Source organism: Scyliorhinus canicula, chromosome 5 (genome assembly GCF_902713615.1).
Source record: "Scyliorhinus canicula chromosome 5, sScyCan1.1, whole genome shotgun sequence".
Taxonomy (NCBI): domain Eukaryota; kingdom Metazoa; phylum Chordata; class Chondrichthyes; order Carcharhiniformes; family Scyliorhinidae; genus Scyliorhinus; species Scyliorhinus canicula.
This window is the reverse complement of record NC_052150.1, coordinates 11,657,109-11,675,042: the sequence shown is the minus strand read 5'-3', so window position 1 is coordinate 11,675,042 and position 17,934 is coordinate 11,657,109. Positions and strand designations below refer to the sequence as shown.

Below are 17,934 nucleotides of genomic sequence, written 5' to 3'. Positions count from 1 at the left end.
GCCAATCCACCTAACCTGCACGTCTTTGGACTGTGGGAGGAAACTGGAGCACCCGGAGGAAACCCAAGCAGACACGGGGAGAACGTGCAGACTCCGTACAGACAGTGACCCAAGCCGGGAATCGAACCTGGGACCCTGACGCTGTGAAGCCAAAGTGCTAACCACTGTGCTACCGTACCTGCCAATTAATTGAGTTTGTGTTCCACCAGCTGCAGTGGGGGGGGGGGGGGGGGCTTCAGCAGATGACGACTTTGAAACAAGAAATGATCCAGGGATCAGAGTTGGTGGAGCACAGATGGCGGGGGAGCCACAAGGCTGGGGGAGGTTACAGAGACAACGAGGGGTTGCAGCAGGAAGGGATTTGAAAACAAGGTTGAGATTTTTGAACTCAAGGTGTTGCTTAACCGGGAATGTAGGCCAGTGAGCATTGGGTGGGCGGGTTGGGCACTAGCTCACTACTTGCATTTCACAAACTCATAAACATAAAATTTAATGCTCCTGCTCTCTGTCTTATATTTAATCCTGGATCCACATCCCATCAATCTAAGCCTTCAAGCAGCTTATTCCGAACAGCTTGTCCAATCATCCCGTTGTTATATTTTAAATAATGACTCATCTAAAATATATATATTACTCTTGAATCCACCAGGATGATAAATGACCAATAGTCTTCTTGTTGAAAGATGAACTATTTAATGAGTAATAAAATAATAAACTGAGTGCTTTTACTCAATATTAAACTAACAATAAAGAATTAAAATAAAATACAGATAACTATCTAACTATACACTATTATAACAAACAAGCTCTAACTTCTCTCACTCTAGCTATTCGATGTCTTGCTTGTTCACTCTTCTGATGTCATCTGACTTAGAAAAGGCGGGAAACCAGTTCTTATAGTATCTGACTGTGAGCCATCTAGTGTTGAAATGACTGTACTACATTTACATACATTGATCATGTATATTGATATCTGAATATCACTACACTCGTAATCTTCTCTATTCCACTGAAAACAATCCCACTGTTCCCAGGCTTTTATATAACATAAATTGAACAGAATTTCTGTTTCTCTCCACAGATGTCCTGTTGAGTATTTCTGATCTGAATGTTCTGCGAATGGAAATACTGAGCATGGGGGACAGGCTGTTTGAGACTAGCGACTGAATTTGTGCATTCCTTTGCAACAGCTGGCTGAGCATTGAGTGCCAGCTCTTTGAGTGCCAAGATTCCTTAGCAGCAGAAAAAGAAGTTTAACAACCTAACTAGAGCAGTCAGGGTAAACTACTTTCCTTCCTCCCTTGTGTATTTTAGAATAGCTATAATTCTGGAATATCTGAATCTGACCTTCCACACTTTTGCACCCCCCTCATAATGATAACATTTCAGGGTCTTTAGACTCCTGATGCTAATTTTCTTTACATTCAAACAAAATTTCACTCTTTCTTGGAAGAAATAAGAGACAGAAAGCTCTTAGATATTTGTGATTAGAATAAATGTGACTCTAGCATACTGTGATAGTGAACTGTGATGTCTAAGGCAGGAATGATGTGTGCACACATCATGTTTAAGGGAGTAAATCATTGTTTTTGTTTAATAGCTCCGGGGAAAAATATTCACATGCTTCAAGCATAGATCGAACATGCACTGATCAGGATTTAGTGTCTATTAATATCTATGCAGAGGAAATAATGGGGAGTATTCAAGTGAAGAAAGAAAGCTTTGCATTTATAGATCCAGGACGTGTCAAAGCTCTTTGAAGCCAACAAAGTACCTTTTGTATTGTAATCGTTTTTGTAGCAAACATGGCAATCAATATCTGCATAGCAACCTCCCATCTGTTTTAGTGGTGTTGCGTGAGGGATAAGTATTGGGGAGAAATTCCACAAGATTGTGCTATGGGATCTTTTATATCCACCCAAGAGAGCAGACAGCACGTTGGTTTCATTTTGTTGTCTCCTTATTTTTCTTTTTTTTAAATAAATTTAGAGTACCCATTCATTTTTTCCAATTAAGGGGCAATTTAGCGTGGCCAATCCACCTACCCTGCACATCTTTGGGTTGTGGGGGCGAAACCCACGCAAACACAGGGAGAATGTGCAAATTCCACAAGGACAATGACCCAGAGCCGGGATCGAATCTAGGACCTCGGCACCGTGAGGCAACAGGGCTAACCACTGCGCCACAGTGCTGTCCATTGTTGTCTCTTTAAACTAACAGTACAGAAGAACTAGACCGTCGGAGCATGTGGGTTTGATACACGGTTAACAGAGTTTTATTGAATAGATCTTCACTGTACAAGGTTTGGGACCAGGTGCCCCAAAATCCCGGAAAGTAGCCGATGATGTCACACATGTCACATGACTCGGTTCTTAAAGAGACATTGTACACCACTACAATACCCCACATATATAACACCCCTCCCCCTTCTAAGGTCCACCACAACTAAAATTTAGTATTTTTAAAAAAGTCATTTACATCCATATACAAGTGCAGGCAACAAATTAGTCCATTGTAATAACACAGTCAATAAGATAATCAGGTGGATGTCTGTTTCTTGCTGGTTGCCTGCACACTTCCAGGACTTTGTCATTCTCAAATTAAATGTATTTTCACGATCTCTAGTAGATGTTTCTACCCTGGAAGGCGTGACAGTCTCTTTTTCCGAGGGAAGAGAAGTAGTAGCAGGTACTTGTGGAATCTCCTCTTCTGTTTATGAGCGGGAAGTTACAGTGAGACGGAATGGAGACTGTTCTCTTGAGTTAGCTCTGGCAATGGCACACTAACGTGTGTTGACAATAATTGATCCACGTTGCGCCTCCACACAAGTTCACCTGCCGTTTGGACTGTGTAGAATATTGGATCGATCTGAGCTAATACTGTTGACGGGACCCACTTCCCACCAGTGGTGTAGCTGCACGCAAACACTTGTTCTCTTTGATGAAAATCAGACTGATTCCAGGGATGGCGGGACTGTCGTACGAGGAGAGATTGACTAGGTTGGGATTGTTCTCGCTTGCAGTTCAGAAGAATGAGGAGGGATCACATAGAGATAAAATTCTAACAGGACTAGACAGGGTCGATGCAGGGAAGATGTTACCAATGATGGGTGTGTCCAGAACCAGGGGTCGCAGCCTGAGGATTCAGGGTAAACCATTTCGGACAGAGATGAGTTGACATTTCTTCACCCAAAGAGTGGTGAGCCAGTGGAATTCATTACCACAGGAAGTAGTTGATGCTAAAACTTTGAATATATTTAAGAGGCGGCTGGATATAGCATTTGGGGAGAATGGGGTCAAAGGCTATGGGGAGAAAGCAGGATTAGGCTATTGAGTTGGATGATCAGCCATGATCCTGATGAATGGCGGAGCAGGCTCGAAGGGCCAAAAGGCCTCCTCCTGCTCCTATCGTCTATGTATCTATGAAACAAGCTCTTCCTGAGTTACTTTCTCTTCTCAGGATCTGTGACTGTTGGTTTTGCTCTACTATGTCAAGTGTCTCCTCCAGCGAGAGTAAATCAAAGGTAATCCTCAGCTTCCTTTTCATCAATATGAAAGCTGGTGGGCTTTGTGAAGTTGCAGGTGTTGCGTTCCGGTATGTTGCTAAAAAGATTGTTGGCAAGACGCTGAAAAGTCTTTTGAAGACTTCAGCGCATGTTTCAAGGACTGGACAAACCTTTTGGCTAAACCATGAATGGGTGGTAAGGTGCTGACTTAATATGTTGAACGCCACACATTTTAAGTAGTCTTCGAACACTTGGGCTGTAAACTGTGGTTCATTGTCACACACGATCTGCTCTAATTTTCCAAATCTTGCCAAGATCTTGTCGAGTTTCTCAATGGCTTGTTCTGCAGTGGTTGACTTCAATAAGATCACCTCAGGCCACTTTGAGTGTGTGTCTCCAACAACCATGAACATGTGCCCCTCGACTGGAACAGCAAAACCAACGTGCAGACGGTGCGGGGGCATTTTAGGTGGATGCAATGGGGACAATGGTGGTGTGATCCTCACCATGGCTCATGACTGGCACAGTCCTGCTTTTCCTTCTATTTGGGCATCAATTCCTGGCCACCAAAAGTAGCTTGGTGCTAGTTCCTTCCTCTGCACTATACCTGGGTGTCCTTCGTGTCACTGCTCCAAAACATTTTGTCGTAAATTTGGAGGAATAATTACTGTCATTCACCCACAAACGACGTCGGCCCTGTGCTAATTTGAGTTGCCTGGAAATGTATGGTTTCAATTCGGGACGTTTCCCTGCTCGCCTCCTCTTTAACACCACTTCCAGTACCTTCCCCATCACAAGGTGGTATCTGGTATATCTCGAGCTGCAGCCACTGGAACATTCTCAATCTGTGGACAATAAATAATATTATTATGACTCTGTGGTATTTGGCCAGCTGGTAAAGGTAAACGTGATAATGCAGCCGCGTGACTTTCAGATTGATGGCATTTGACCTCATAGGAATGTGCCGATAGGATTAATGACCATCGTTGGAGTCTACTTGCAGTCAATGAAGGGATACCTTTGCGTGGCCCAAAAATAGCTGTTCAGGGCCTGTGATCCATCAGCAATGTGAAGTGATGACTTTTGGTGGGGGGGCCATGGAGTGAGAGGGCACACACACAGGGCAGCTCCGGCCTGAAGGTGTTGGCTTTGGCAGTTTTTACCCGCTAGCTGGGTAGTTTTGGCAGAAAAGTGGAACGGAGAGTGTAAGAGAAAGGTTGTCCCCTGGATAGGCATGTCGACTGGCTATCAGACCCAGCAGAAGACAGTTAAAGACCTGGCTAAGGAGTTGGAGTAGACATGTGGCGCGAAGGGCCCTCGGCGGTGGGAAAGCCTCAGATGGAGCAATGGATGATCTTCATCGAGGAGGAATCTCAACAGCAGAGGAGGGAGACGCAGAGTGACTGGTCGAAGGCAAGTGAGGGGCACTGGCGCCTCTTCGCGGATCATTGGATCAGGTGGAAAAGTGCCTCCAAGCACAGGGGGTGACGATCCGGTAGGTGGAGAAGGTGATGGCCCAACGGAGCGATCGGATTGTGTCTTTGGAGGTGGAGGTGGGGATCCTGGGGGTTCTATGTAAGTTGCTGTGTTCGATGGTGGAGATATCAAGAGAACAGGTCCAGGCGACAGAACTTGCGGATTGTGGGTCTGTCGGTGGGAGTGGAGGGAACGAGTGCCATAAAGTACGTCTCGAGGATGTTGGCCAGGTGGATGGAGAAGGTGCTGGATAAGGCCCCAGAGGCGGTCTGGGATCATAGGCAGAAGCCAAGAGCAGGGGAGGCACTTCGGGCAGTGATTGTGCGAATGCACAAGTTTCTGGACAAGGAAAGATCCTGAGGTGGGCGAGGGCGAAGTGAATCTGTGACTGGAGGGTCTGGATTTATCAGGACATTGGCACGGAGGGCGAGGAGGGTGCAGTACGAGTCTGGGGAGAAAGCGAGTTGTATGTTGGCCGATTAATTGCGGCGTCAGGCAGTGTCTGTGAGATGTGGGGGCGGGGGGGCGGTGAATCCACTTCACACGTTCTCGGGCTGCGAGAAGTTGGAGAGTTTTTGGGAGGTGGTGTTTGGGAGTTGTCCAGGATAGTGGGGGCTGAGGTCAGGCCAGACCCTATGATGGCAATCTTTGGGGTTTTGGAGGAGCCAGGGCTGCTGGAGGGGAAGGGGGCCGTGTTGTGGCCTTCGTCTTCCTGATCGGCCGGCAAAGGATCCTGTTGAACTGGAGGTTGGATGCAGCGCTGGGGGTGGCGGCCTCGCTGGGGAACCTGTACGACTTTCTCAGGCTGGAGAAGATTAAGTTTGCTCTGAGGGGTTTGAAGAGGGGCTCGAAGTGCGGTGGAGGTCGTTCATGACCTTATTTGAGGAGCTGTTCATCGTGGTGGGTGGGGGAAAGCAGGGGGTAGGGATTAAAAAGGGGGAAAACTATACAGACTATGTTTTGATGGACTGTGTATTGTGTTGATGTTGCGTTTGTTTGGAATAAAGTCTGCTGGATTCTCCGTCGGCGGGATCCTCCTCTCCACCGGCAGCGCACCCAGGCCTGCACATTTCCTGACAGCGTGGGGTGGCCCGCAATGGGGAACCCCATTGGCCGGCTGCAGGGACGGAGAATCCCGCTGCCTGCGGGGGGCGCCATCCCGGAACATGGTGCTGGGGGGGACAGAGAATCAAGCAAAGTGAAGTGACGACCGGACAGATATTGTTAAAATTTCCATACACCCAATATACCACTCAGTGCCTCCTTCTCCGACTGAGCCCAGTTAGATTCTGCACTTGTTAACGTACGAGATGCAAAAGCTATGGGTCTGTCTTCCCCTGAACATATATATGTGACACCACCGCTCCATCACCGCATGGTGAAGCATCGCAGGTAAGTTGTAATGGTAACTTTGGGTTAAAATGTACCAACACTTCTGACTGTTTAAACACTTCATTTAGCAGATCGGTATGCTTTTCATATTCTGGTGTCCTTTGCCAGACCTGTTTTCTGCACAATGTATATCACGGTTTCAATACCGTCATCAGATTCTGGATGAATTTTCCATAGTAATTGATTAACCCTTGGAATGACCTAATTTGAGTGACATTATTGGTCTTGGAGTGTCTGTCATAGCTTCATTTCTTTGAGCTGCTTCATGCAGACCGTTACTGTCAATAACATGTCCAAGATATTGTATAGAAATCATATTTATCTTTCCTGGCATGAAGCCCAAGCATTTAAAGTCATTTCAGTGTAGCTTCTAAGTGTCGCAAATGTACTTGCTAATTTGTGCCGGCAATAAATGTATCATTTAGGTGACACTGTACCCCATATAGGGTACACTGAGTGTTGAAATAAAGCTTGTGCTAACATCATTCCTAAAGGCAATCTCTCGTAGCGGAATAGACCTTTGCGAGTGCTGATGGTGAGCAAGTGTTGAGATTTAGTTGCCACATTCATATCGCAGGTAAGCCTGCGATAGGTCGATCTTGTTGAACTTCTGTCCTCCTGCTAGGCCTGTGAACAATTCTTCAATCAATGGTAGTGGGTATTATCCACTCATAGACCGGGTTGATTGTTGTCTTAAAATCTCTGCAGATACGAATTACACCATCCTGCTTCATGACAGGTACAATAGGGGTTGCCCAATCACTAGTTGTGATGGTTTCTAATACTCCTGCTTCCACAAGTCTCAGTAGTTAGGATTCAACCTTCAGACGTATTGCAGAGGGTACAGCTCTAGCTTTGACATATCTGCTGACTATTTTCCTTCATCTTCTGGGATACTTGAACACCTTTCATGGACCCCAGCGTGTCTTCAAAAACACTGTTGTCTTTTTCCATTATGGTCCATAAGTCTGACTTTGAATCAACTAATCTGTTGACAGCACTCCAATTCAATTTAATCCTTTCTCGCCAAGAGCAGCCAAAGAGAGGTGGAAAACTTCCTCGCACCACATGGAGTGGTAACTCTGTGGTTTTCTTCATTTAGCTCAACCTCGATTGTGCTGTAACCTCTCAGTGGTACTATCTCCTCAGTGTAGGTCCTCAAGATCACATCTTCTGGTTTTAAAGATAGGTGGTTACGTTTCTGCTCATTACAGTCTCAGGAAATATGGTTACGGCAGGAATTATATGTGACGACTTCAAGTAGGCCGCACATTCAAACTTGATACTATCCAAAAATGATTTGACTCACCATGGACTGACAGCACGTTCAACTTTAATTCTTCATCAGAACAATTTGTTCTAGTTTCAATGTGGTTGCTATTCTTTTCTTCCACATTATGTACTTTCTTAGTTGAATTTGTTTTGTTTCTTCCTTTGAATGAGTTCTCTGTCTTCCTTTTTGAGTGTTCTTCTCTGGAGAATTTATTTTACTCCAGCAATCCTTCTGTATGGCCAGTTCTGCCACACTGTTTACATTGGCTGTCCTTGCTCCAGCAATCAGCCTGTGAATGGCCTGTTTCTGTACCGCGATGACACTCCTGTTGCTGGGTAGACGTCTCCTGGGCAGCAACCAGTTTATGGATCCTCGTGCTTGCTCCGAGCTGAGAAGCCTCCTTAACCTTGAGCTCTATTGAAACAGCAATATCTAATGGAGTCTTCAGACTTACTTGTTCTGTTAATAACTTTCTTCGCATGGCTTCATTTTTCAAACCACACGCTAACCAATCTCTAATTGTGTCGCCTAACAAATCGGCAAATTCTGCAATCGCTTGAGGGTTGCGATGAACTGCGCAAGATTTCCCCCTTCTGATTCCTTCGCTGAAATCGAAACCTCCTCCGCAATAATCAAAGCCTTTGGTGAATAATAATCTTCTAATATTTCCACCAGTTTTTGATATGTCTTATCTCCAGGGATATGCGGCTGAACTCAGCTTCTTATCAAACTACCAATTTTGCTTCTGATTGCCCTTAGGTATACAGGGACCTTAATCTCTTCCGATATTTTGTAGGCTAAAATGTAACAATGGAACCTCTCTGAATATGATTTCCAGTTCTCTGAGTCTTCATCAAAGGACCCGCCATTTTTCACAATGTTGGAATGCTCTCCCCTTCATTTAATTCAGGTGTCTGATTCATTCAAGATGCATTATCAATTTAGAAAGCTTTAACTTAGAACAGGTTTAACTTTCATCAACTCTCGCTTCCATGCAGGCTATGATAATCTTTGTTCTCTGACCCGCTCTACCTCCATGTCTTAAGTCAGAAGTCTTACAACACCAGGTTAAAGTCCAACAGATTTATTTCGAATCACCAGCTTTTGGAGCACAGCTCCTTCCTCAGGTGAATGGATTGGAAACAAACCTGTTGGACTTTAACCTGGTGTTGTAAGACTTCTTACTGTGCTCACCCCAGTCCAACGCCGGCATCTCCACTCCATGTCTTAATGTACTGCATGTGGTGAGCCTACTCCTTGCATCGCCGGTTCAGAGTCGATGGGCCCTTCCTTTGAACCTTTGCCCCAAAGCTTTACCGATTCCGATTCCAGCGATTTCTGGCCTTCCGTTAACCAGTTGATCGATTAATCTGTTGAAGCTGTTCCACTCCAATGTTTATTGAAAAATAAAACTTTTTTTTCTTTCTCTTCATCCTTTCCTGGTCGCCTGTCTTCTTTTTGTAAACGGTTGTATATTTAGATTAACAGTACAAAATAAATAGATTGACGTAGCTCGTGGGTTTGATGCACGATTAACAGAGGTTTATTGACTAGGTCATCAATGTACAAGGTTTGGCGCCAGACTCCCCAAAAGCCAGTGATGTAGACGATGATGTCACGTGTCACGTGACACTGTCCTTAAAGAGACATTGCACACGACTACAATAACCCACATGTATAACAACTATCTCAACCAAAGACTGGCCTCTCCAACAGTTGCAGCATTTTATCAGTGCTGCACTGGAGCATCAGCCTAGATTTTGTGCACAGATCTCTGGAGGACTCAACCTTCATGACTCAAAGACAACAAAGACAAAATCCTGGGTGACATTAAGTGACTGGACAAGAAAGTGACCGATGGATGTATAATGTGGTGAAAGGTGAGGTATCCACTTTGGTAGGAAGGATAGAAATACTGAATGTCTTTTAAATGCTGTGAAAGTATAAAATGTCGAGTGTGGTTGCACATGAAGCACAAGAAGTCAACATGCATGTACAGCAAACCATTAGGACAAAAAATGGTATGTTAACTTCTATTGAAAGGACTTGGAGTACAAGAGTAAAGATATATATCTTTTTGAAATTATATTGGACATTGGTGAAACCATGCCCTGGAGTACTGCATCCAATTTTGGTTTCATACTTAGGGAAGGACATCGTAATCTTTGAGGAGGTACAATGTAGGTTCCCTAGATGGACTCCTTGAGGATGAGAGAGTTCTCCAATGAAGAGAGATTGAGTAGATTAGGCCTAATGGGGCAGCACGGTAGCACAGTGGGTAGCACTATTGCTTCACAGCTCCAGGGTTCCAGGTTCGATTCCTGGCTTAGGTGACTGTGTGGAGTCTGTACATTCTCCCCGTGTCTGTGTGGGTTTCCTCCGGGTGCTCCGGTTTCCTCCCACAAGTCCCGAAAGACATGCTGTTAGGTGAATTGGAAATTCTGAATTCTCCCTCCGTGTACTCGAACAGGCGCCAGAATGTGGCGACTAGGGGCTTTTCACAGTAACCTCATTGCAGCATTAATGTAAGACTAATTGTGATTAGTCAATAAAGATTATTAGTATTATTATTATGTTCTCTGGAGTTTAGAAGAACGTGAGGTGATCGCATTGAAACATTTAAGATTCAGAGAGTTTAGCTGGGTAGATGCTGGGATGTTTCCCTGGTTGCAGAAGTGAGCCTATAGAATGGAGCCAGGTATTAAGGAGTGAGCTGATGAAAAATGTCTTCACTCAGGGGGTTGTGAATCCTTGGAATTCCCTATCCCAGAGAGCTGTGGGTGGTCAGCGATTGAGTAGGTTCAAGGTCAAGATTGTTAAAATGTTTGGACTTGAAGGAATAAGGAGATAGGGCAGGAATTGAATCATAGAATTTACACTGCAGAAGGAGACCATTCAGCCCATTGACTCTTTACCGGCCTTTGGAAAGAGCACCCTACTTAAGCCCACACCTTCACCCTATCCCCATAACCCAGTAACCCCACCTAACCTTTTTGAACACTAAGGGCAATTTTGCACGGCCAATCCACATCTTCGGACTGTGGGAGGAAACCGGAGCAATGGATCTCCATTGTTCATGTTAACTAATATGATATGCATTTTTATAAGTAGAGAAGTATAGAACTAGTAATTAATGCACAATGTGCATTATGTTGGTACTAAATGCAGCCGCATACTCTTAGATCACAAAGGAAAATAATTATGTAATTAAAGCCCATGACCAATCAGAGTGTAATTGCTTGATGGGTGAGCAATGCAATGTGAGGCCAATCAGAGCTTAATGGGACTGGTTTAGCATATGGGGCTGGTTTAGCACAGTGGGCTAAACAGCTGGCTTGTAATGTACAAGAAGGCCAGCAGCGCGGGTTCAATTCCTGTACCGGCCTCCCCGAACAGGCGCCAGAATGTGACGACTCGGGGCTTTTCGCAGCAACTTCATTGAAGCCTACTCATGACAATAAGCGATTATTATATTATTAATTGCTTGGTGGAAGAGCTATGCAAGGTGAGGCCAGTCAGAGTTTAATAACTTGGTGGAAGAGCTATGCAAGGTGAGGCCCAATCCGAGTTGAATTGGAAGAGTTATGCAAACTTAGGTTAAGTTTAATCGTTTAATGAGAACACGATGCGAGGTAGGGCCAATCTGAGTTTAATTGCTTGCACGAGCCTGAATGGAGGATGCTTTGGTTATTTTTAATACTTTTATCAAAGGGATATGCCTGGTCCTCAGAAGTGTGATCTGCGGCTTTGTCTGCATTCCAGCAATTTTGGTTTTCTATCCCCCTCCCCAATTTCCTTCAGCCTTTCGTTGACAGCTGTGCCTTTCGCTTCTAATGCCCTAATCTCTGGAATTCCCTTCCTGAATTCCTCTGGTCCATCTTTCTCTCAACCTTGAAGACGTTCCTCAAGGTCTAGCTCTTCGACAAAGTTTTGGTCTTCGCATCTCCCGTGATGCAGTGTTACATTTTGTCTCACTGTGCTCCTATGCAGAACAATGTGCTTTACTGCATTCAGGGCCCACTATAAATGCAAGTTGCTGTTGTTTAATTGGCAGCATACAATTTAGCGGACGTGGTAAGAAAGTTTGGATGAGCACTTGCTTTCAGTGCATGGCTAAGGCAGAGGGAGATAGACCAATGTCAGTCCATCCATGCATTTCTTTTTAACCCTGCCTGAAAATCCCGTGACAGCTTGATGGTGTTGTGTTATGTACTCTGGGATAATACAGGCTGCAAATCGATGCAGCTTTGACCAAAAGATACTCCAGACTTTGAAGTAAGTTCAATGTGATTTATTGACCCATTAGCACAGTTCTCTATGAGTTCGACTCTCCTGCTAATCTTGCTATAGTAACTCAGTCTAACTAACCAGTCTGCTCTAAGCCACGTGGTGGGTGTGATGCTTCTGATCTGCCCCTCTCCTACTTTCTAAGTGTCGCCTGTGGAAAGAGACAGAGCATGTGTGCCCTGTCCTTATATATAGGTTGTGTAATGCCCCCTTGTGGTAGTATCACCTCTGGGTGTCTTGACTGCCCATTGGTCGTGTCCTATTCTATGTGCTCATTAGCTGTATGTCTGCATGTCATGACGTCTCTGATGCTCCCTCTAGTGTTTACATAGTCCTAGTGTATCTGCATTAACCCCTTGTGTATTTACAGTGCTGCATATCACCACAGCTGGCACATGGAAAGGGAGCTGCCATGATCACATTTTGGAAGGAACAGCTTCCTTGCATGAAGAGATTGACAGACTGGAGTACCTGTGTCTGGAAGCTTCAAGAACTCTGGACAGACATCAAAAGAGACGACGACTGTGTTAATGGACAAAAGTTTGTTTTCTATTCATATGAGCCGATTATCAGGAAATCCTGTCACAGGACAGATTATTTATAACTGAACCTGTTGTAATTATATATACCAGATCATAATTTCATGAACATTGAAGAACTGGAGAAAATGCAGCTTTATAAATGTCGAGGCCCTCACTGATAATTGAATTTCTGTGATTTCCCTGTGAAGAGGCAGGTGATTAGCCGTTTTTGAAAATGACCCTTTTCAAACAATTATGTAACTGCGGGCGGAACATGTTTTTTCATGTCGATATGACGCATCAATGCCTGCCAAGGGTATTTTCATATTGCCATAACGGCAGCTGGTATTTAGATAGTACCTTTACTGTAACCCAAGGTGCATCGCGGTGGCGTTATAATGCAGAATTAGACGCTGGGCCAGAGAAGGTGCGATGAGGTGAGATTGCCAAAAGATTGGTCAAAGAGGCAGGAGTGTCCTAAAGGAGGAAAGGGAGGTGGGGAGGGAATTCGAGAGCTTGGCGCTCAGGCAACTGAACACACAGTCACCAATGGTGAAGCAATTAAAATTTGATACATGTGGGGTGGCACGGTGGCGCAGTGGTTAACACTGCAGCCTCACGGCGCCGAGGACACGGGTTCGATCTCGGCCCCAGGCCACTGTCCGTGTGGTGTTTGCACATTCTCCCCGTGTCTGCGTGAGTCTCACCCTCAAAACCCAAAAAGATGTGCCGGGTAGGTGAATTGGCCACGCTGAATTGCCCCTTAATTGGAAGAAAAGAATTGGATACTCTAAAAAAAAATTTATTTTTTTTTTAAAGAAAAAATATAAAATAAAAGCTGGTGTATGCAAGAGGCCAGAATCAGAGGATCACAGAAATCTCAGAGGGTTGTGGCATTGGGGATTACGGAAATGGTGGTGGTGGTGCGATGGGGTGACCAGTTCAGTGCCTGAGGGGCACTTGATTTTGTTGGGCCTCCCCCCACAGGAGTGACACAGGTCCGTCATTCTCCATCCGGTATGTAAGACCCCCATTGCCCATATTAAATCCACTCCATGGTGTGGGTTAGGATACGGGCAACAGAGTGATGGATGACAAAGTTTATAGAGGGCATAACGTTGGAGGCCAGCTGGGAGTGAATTGCAACAGTTTAAGTTTAGAGGTAGCCAGGACATGAATGAGGGTGCCAGCCGATGGGCTGATGTTGGGATGGAATCAGGCAATGCTACGGAGATGGAAATAGGCCGTCTTATTGATGACATGGATATGTGGTCAGGAATAGGGGCTGGTTTAGCTCACTGGGCTAAATCGCTGGCTTTTAAAGCAGGCCAGCAGCACGGTTCGATTCCCGTACCAGCCTCCCCGGACAGGCGCCGGAATGTTGCGACTAGGGGCTTTTCACAGTAACTTCATTGAAGCCTACTCGTGACAATAAGCCATTTTCATTTCAATTCAGGTTCTAATGCAGGTTCTATTCCCGATACAGGTTTTGTCAGAACAGTGTTCTGACAACACGGTAGCATGGTGGTTAGCATAAATGCTTCACAGCTCCAGGGTCCCCGGTTCAGTTCCCGGCTGGGTCACTGCCTGTGCGGCGTCTGCACGTCCTCCCCGTGTGTGCGTGGGTTTCCTCCGGGTGCTCCGGTTTCCTCCCACAGTCCAAAGATGTGCGGGTTAGGTGGATTGGCCAGGATAAATTGCCCGTAGTGTCCTAAAAAGTAAGGTTAGGGGGGGTTGTTGGGTTACGGGTATAGGGTGGATACGTGGGTTTGAGTAGGGTGATCATTGCTCGGCACAACATCGAGGGCCGAAGGGCCTGTTCTGTGCTGTACTGTTCTATGTTCTAGTGTAATATCCCGTAACCAACTGTATTTAAATATTTATTTAAGGATATTTAATGCCCTCCCTGTTAAATATCTGCGGTCATTCTCCACCAGCTAGAGATGGAGTCAGCGAATCAGGCATTCGTTCTTGAGACACCAAAAAAGATGTACCTCTGAGATCACTGAAATAAGATACTTAAGCAATTTATATATCTAAGTTTAGCTGATGGTGCCGTTTGCTTTCTCCCACACTGGAAATTTCACCTTATGGTTACCAAGTGGTGTGTGATTGAGGACGTTTCCATGACAACGGAACCCCGCATCGGCAACAGCAGACTTGTGAAATGACTTTTAATGACTCTCTCTAGTTGGGCTTAAGATTCAATGAATTTTACAGGAAAGATTCCCGAAAATGGTTCCCGGGACGAGGGACTTCCGTTGCGGAGACAGATTAGAGAAGTTGGGGACTGTTTCCCTTGGAGAAGAGAAGGTTGAGAGGAGTTTTGATTGGGGGGGGGGGAAAGAGTGGTCAAAATCATGAGGGGTCAGAACAAACATGGATGAGGAAAACCGTTCACATTGTTGGAAGGATCGGGAATGAGAGGGCACAGGTTTGATGTAATTGGCAGGAGAAGCAATGGAGAGACGAGGGGAAATTGTTTCACGCAGTGAGTTTTTTGGGTCGGAATGCATTGTCTCGGACTGTGTCGCAGGTTCAAACGAAGCATTCATGAGGGAACTGGAGTGTTATCTGACGAGGAAGAACATGCAGGGTTACAGGGAGAAGGCGGGGGAGAGTGCCTGTCCTTCGAGCAGTCGGTACAATCACGGGCGACCCATGTGGACTCCTTCTGTGCTGCAACCATTGCGTGACACTCATTTGGTGAATTTGTGACTTAATTGACGTCTCTCCGTCTGATCTCTTATCCGATTTGAGAGGGGAAGGATTCAGCAGAACCAGTAAATTATCTTTCAGTGTGAGATCGGAAGCAAATGAGTTTAATAATGCACATTTAGATGTCCTGAGGGAACAGTAGCTGAACGGATATGTTACTGCAGTGCAGGTTTATACTTAGAACAGGCACCAAGAGGAGTACAGACCCACATCAATTTTTGCTGGATGATTTTTTTTTCAGTTAGTACCATGCCCTTTAAATTTTCCACTTCTATTTGTATTTCGTTTTTGCAATCTGTTTTCACGATAATTGAACTTCGAGAATACTTAAAACCCAAGGGATCATTTATAATACCTCCAAAACAATAAGAAAGAACACATGTAAAATGCCTCTGCATTCCAGGGCCAGTGGTTAATTAGGCCACAGTTTTAAATGATTTTTGAGATTAAGCCGTATGCGAGCTTTGCTTTATTATTTCAGAATGCTTTTCCTGGCGTCTCGATTGGCGATTACAGGGATCCCGGATTACTCTCTGGATGACCGCACTTCCGAGTGTGAGGCTGGGCCTAACAAGCCAAGAAATGACCCCATTTCGGAAAACGGGAGTCAGTTCATTTCCAGATTGCAGCAAGATGGATTGATTAATGGATAAACATTGTCCAGGGCACTGGGGATAATTCCCCTTCTCGTCTCTGAAATAGTGTTACGCCAACGTGAGACGGCAGACAAGGGGGGGCGATTCTCCGCACTCACGACGGTGCGGAGAATAGCGGGGGTCGTAAATTTTTACGGCCACGCTGGTCTGACGCCCTCCCGCTATTCTCCCCCCCCCCCCCCCACGCCCGCTTCCCGACACGAATCGCTGCCCGCCGTTTTTTTTACGGCGAGCAGCGATTCTCAGCTGGCCGATGGGCCGAAGTCCAAGCCCTTTACGACCGTTTTTAGGAACGTCAAACACACCTGGTCTGACCGTTCGTAAAAACGGCCGTAAAGTTGCGATCTTGGGAACCATGGCACCGATTGGCACGGCATTACCACGGCCGTGCCCAGGGTGCCATGGGCCCGCGATCGGTGGGCACCGATCGCGGGCAGCGGGTACTTACCCCGCGCACTCTTTGTCCTTCCGCCGCCCCGCTGTATCCATTTGCGGGGCGGCTGAGGGGCATCCCGGCCCGCGCATGCGCGGGTTTCGCGCAAATGCGCGATGACGTCATCCGCGCATGCGCGGGTTGGAGTCTTCCAATCCGCGCATGCGCGGCTGACGTCATGTGACGCGTCAGCCGTCGCAAACTCTGGCAAGCGGGCTTAACGAAATTCGCTAAGCCCGCGATGCCGGAGTTCACGGTGTTTGTGCCTTTTAAGTTTGGGGGAGTTTTAGGTGGCTTTTCCGGCCCAAAACTCAAAAACATTCGTTGTTTTGGGAGGAGAGACACAGTTAGTCCACAGGTGCGTTCATAATGCGGCCAAACAGGTGGTGTGTCAACCTGCAAATCCTTCCACACTCACAGAGGCAGGCGGCAAGACTGGGAGGGTTTCCTGGTCAGCCATGGGATGGGAAGGATGTTGGAGCCTCTGCCATCACTATCCATAGCTCCAGATTACAACAAGCTTATAAAACAGCACCTGCCAGAGCAACTGGGACTCCCAATAGTGAACAGCAGAGGGTCGGTGCAGACTCGATGGGCTGAATGGCCTCCTTCGGCTGTGTGGGAACTCTGTTATCACGCCCGTTACATTGGCGAGCGGCACAGAATTGACCATTGGATTGTCAGCCATCTCAGAACCCATTGAACTGGAGTGGAAGCAAATCCCCCTCCCTCCGGAGAGACAGCCTAAGGAGAGGAATCCTCTGACTCAGTCCATACGCAGTAGAGCTCCGAAATGTCAACTCCAGCACCATGGGAATTCCCCCCCTCTTGCGGGATATTGGGGCATTTTCCTGTCACTCTGCCTGCCCTGGACAAATTTATTGAATTTTGACTCGTGCTCAGTGCAACTCTCAACTCGCTCTCCAAAGCTCTCCTGAACTAAATGTTTTATTTGTGAGGAAAAACAATTTATTTGTCGGCTCCAGCTTTACTGCATGAACTAAGCAGTTTGGCTTTAATTGCCATCAGCAATTGCAGCAATGCAATTAGCACCTTGTTGGTTCTGTTTCAGATTCACAAGTATATTTGCCACTTAGGTGACAACCCCTTGAAGCTTCACTATGTGTCAGCAGCTCTTCCATTAACTCTTACCTCACTATGTGCAAAGGCCTCATCCATTTTAATCTAAAGTAAGCAGCACATATCTTTTCTATATTTATTTCAATCTGCCAGCCAACGTTTTGCTGGCATTGAACAGGCGCATCTCGGGCATTGTTTCATTGGGGTGGCACGGTAGCACAGTGGTTAGCACAGTTGCTTCACAGCTCCGGGGTCCCGGGTTCGATTCCCGGTTTGGGTCACCGTCTGTGCGGAGTCTGCACGTTCTCCCCGTGTCTGCGTGGGTTTCCTCCGGCTGCTCCGGTTTCCTCCCACAGTCCAAAGATGTGCAGGTTAGGTGGATTGGCCGTGATAAATTGCCCTTGGGTTAGGTGGGGTTACTGGTTCACGGGGATAGGGTGGATGTGCGGGCTTAAGTGAGGTGCTCTTTCCAGGAGCCGGTGCAGACTCGATGGGCCGAATGGTCTCCTTCTGCACTGTAAATTCTATGATTCAGCCAGGAATTAAAATGTTTGCCCAAGACAAAACACAAATGCAGTTAGAATGGGTTAAAA

General features: G+C 46.1%; 1 protein-coding gene across 1 annotated transcript in view; it reads right to left on the bottom strand.

Annotated features, from left to right (window-relative positions):
* Positions 1-4,219: 4,219 nt before the first annotated feature.
* The window catches only part of LOC119965769 (transmembrane protein 158), a 40,947-nt gene continuing 27,232 nt past the window's right edge, over positions 4,220-17,934 (bottom strand). Inside the window, exon 2 of the mRNA XM_038796580.1 lies at positions 4,220-4,350. The gene's annotated coding sequence lies outside the window, so the exon portion shown is untranslated. The remainder of the gene's footprint in view (positions 4,351-17,934) is intronic.